This window comes from Pinus tabuliformis, chromosome J, assembly GCF_031772625.1.
Source record: "Pinus tabuliformis cultivar Carrire ecotype Pingquan chromosome J, CPIR1, whole genome shotgun sequence".
In the NCBI taxonomy this organism is placed as follows: Eukaryota; Viridiplantae; Streptophyta; class Pinopsida; order Pinales; family Pinaceae; genus Pinus; species Pinus tabuliformis.
In genome coordinates this window covers 1,027,606,610-1,027,609,868 of record NC_142295.1, presented here as the reverse complement: position 1 = coordinate 1,027,609,868, position 3,259 = coordinate 1,027,606,610, and positions in this window count along the sequence as shown.

Genomic DNA, 3,259 nt, shown 5'->3' with positions numbered 1-3,259 from the left:
GGTTTGGATGGTAAAAGCCATGTTTTTTTAACACAAGAGGACCATGAGGAGGATGAAATCAAAACATTCCAAACTAAATCAGGAGAATCCTTTGACTTTAAACAAGGATATGATACTGCTGTCTATGAAGTCCATAAACAGTACAAGCTAAGGAGTAGGACTGTGAATGTAAATCAGCCTGAAAAGATAAAAGATAAACAGAGGTCTAAAGAAACCATGGTCACAGAACCCAATGACAAAATAAACTTTCCTGCAGAAGAAATTGTAGTTGAGGAGGTTACTGAACTACTGTCCCCACTACAACAGCCCATGGCAACTTCGTCCTCTCACCCTAATCCAAACATTACCCCTCAAGACATGAGTAAAAGGGGCAGGTCTCAAAGTCTAGATGAAATCCAACAAGAAGATTTAATGAATAAAGAAAAGACTGCTATCCGTGACTCTAAAACCCAAATTGACAAACCCTTTGACCTAGGTACAGAGATTGGCAAGCTAAAGATAGCAATTCCCCTCTCAGAGCTAGCCAAGCATGACATCTATAAGCAACAGATCAAGAAATCCCTTCAACTCACTACTAGCAAAGATGATGTAAACGTGCTAGATGACACCCCAGAATTACTGTTTGGCCCAGAGGTAGATGGAAAAACAGTAGTCACAGGGGTTTTACCTTTTTATGTCAGCTTGCATGTTCATGATAAAATACTGCATAATGCAATGTTCGATTCAGGCGCCTCTCACAACCTTATGCCAAAAGCAGTCATGGAAAGATTGAACTTGGATATAACAAGACCATACAAAGACTTGTTTTCTTTTGATTCTAGCCAAGTCAAATGTTTAGGCCTAATAAAAGATTTATGTGTGTCTCTGGTTCAATATCCCAATAAAACCATTCTAATGGATGTTGTAGTCGCTGATATCCCGCCTAAATACGGGATGTTGTTATCAAGATCATGGGGAGCCAAGCTCCAAGGCTCCCTGCAATTAGATATGTCATATGCAACTATCTCTGTCTTTGGGCAACCAAAAAGACTTTACAGGGAAACACTCATGAAGTATATGGTCAGCAGTGAAGAAAAGCCTCAAAATTTTCCAATATATGCTGTCCATTCGGACATAGACTCCTTCATCCTCTTCAATGACAGCACAGGCCTTTCAAACAATGAGATTAGGACCGAAACACTCATACAAGAACAAAACATTGATCAAGTAAGTAGCACCTGCAAAACATTAAGCATACCAACAATACACCCCATCCCTCCTCTAGTTGTCAAAGATTGTCAAACAAGTGATGAAATTATCCTAGAAAACAAATGGGAAAAGAAACCCCAACTCATGCTCACATTGCCATCCCATGAACAGAATTTTAAATCTCCTGTTCAGCAAGATATCCTGTGGGTCCTAGAATTTGATGGGTCAGTAAACAAATTAGGGGCAGGAGCTGGAATTTGGATACATAACAAAGAGAAAGGCTATGCAGAAGGCAGGGCTTATAGGTTAAATTTTAGATGCACTAATAACATGGCAGAATACGAAGCTCTGTTACTAGGTCTCAAGCTAGCAAAATCACTACAAGCTCCTAAACTCTCCATCATGGGAGACTCTGATCTAGTAATTCAACAAGTAAAAGGAAATTTTGTCACCAATGACAAAAGATTGAGGTCCTACAGATCTGCTGTAATTAAAATATTAGAGACCTTCTCTGAGTTTGTTATCACAAAAATTTCAAGGGGCCACAATCTCCATGCACACAGCTTGGCAACGTTTGCCAGCACCTTCAAATTCCCATTAGAACCCAATAACTGTTTCACAGCCGAGGTCAAATACAGACCCTCTATTCCAAACAATGTCAAAGAATGGCAAGTATTTGAGGATGACATGCAAATAAACAATTTTTTAACCTTGCAACAAGAGTTCACAGGATTAAATATTGATATTGATGGAGCAAGTCAATCACAAATACTTGATGGAGCAAGTCCATCACAAATACAGTTTCAACAGTCTGCTCACCCAATGTCACCTAGAACAGCAAAACAATTACTGAGTCCAACCATTTTCAACAATGAAAACATTCAGCAAATTCACCTAATTGGCTGTGAAGAGATGAGCAGCGCTGAAGCTGAAATCATACAACTCAAAGACAATTTCCTTCCAGTAGGCCTTACCCCATTAGAAGACATTTTTGATTCAAATGATGTCCCCAGGAAGCCAAAGATGCAGCCATTAGAGGCAGCAGTTGAAGAATGCAACATTGGTACTGTTGACAAGCCTAAAATAATAAAACTATCTGCTTCTTTGCCCCCTGATCAAAAACCCAAATATATTGACCTCTTTAAAGAGTTTCAAGATGTTTTTGCTTGGGGTTATGAGGATCTAAAGTCCTATGACACTGCTGTCGTCCAGCATACCATTCCCCTCAAGCCTAATCAAAAACCATTCAAACAGAAATTGAGAAGGATCAATCCTGTGCTCCTTCCTTCCGTTGAAAAAGAATTACATAAAATGTTCAAAGCTGGTATCATAGCACCAATCAGGTTCTCTGAGTGGATTTCAAATTTGGTCCCTACAAGAAAGAAAACTGGTGAGATTAGACTTTGTGTAGACTTAAGGAATTTGAATCAAGTATCACTCAAAGATAACTACCCTCTACCCAAAATGGATCACATTCTTCAAAGAGTAGTAGGGGCTTCAAGGATATCATTGCTTGATGGATTCTCAGGCTTTAACCAAATCCTAGTACACCCTGATGATCAAGACAAAACTGCATTTACAACCCCATGGGGGACTTTCAAGTATGTTAAAATGCCTTTTGGATTGAAAAACGCAGGGGCAACGTTTCAAAGAGCAATGGACATTGCTTTTGCAAAAGAAATTCATGACTTCTTGGTCATTTACTTAGATGATCTTACACCCTTTTCAAAATCTGACCAAGAACACTTGAAACATTTGAGACAGATTTTCATAACATGCAGGAAATATGGTATTTCCTTAAACCCCAAGAAGTCATTATTTGGCTTGGAAGAAGGGAAACTCTTAGGACACATTATTTCAAAAGATGGCATAAGAATTGATCCAGATAGGATACAAGCTATCCTACAAATGCCTCACCCAAGGAATGTCAAGGAGTTGCAAGGATTCTTAGGGAAGATTAACTTTTTAAGAAGGTTTATCCCAAACTTAGCAGAACTAATCAGACTACTAAACAATATGCTAAAGAAAGATTCAAAGGTCAAATGGACTGTTGAAGCAAAACAAGCCTTTG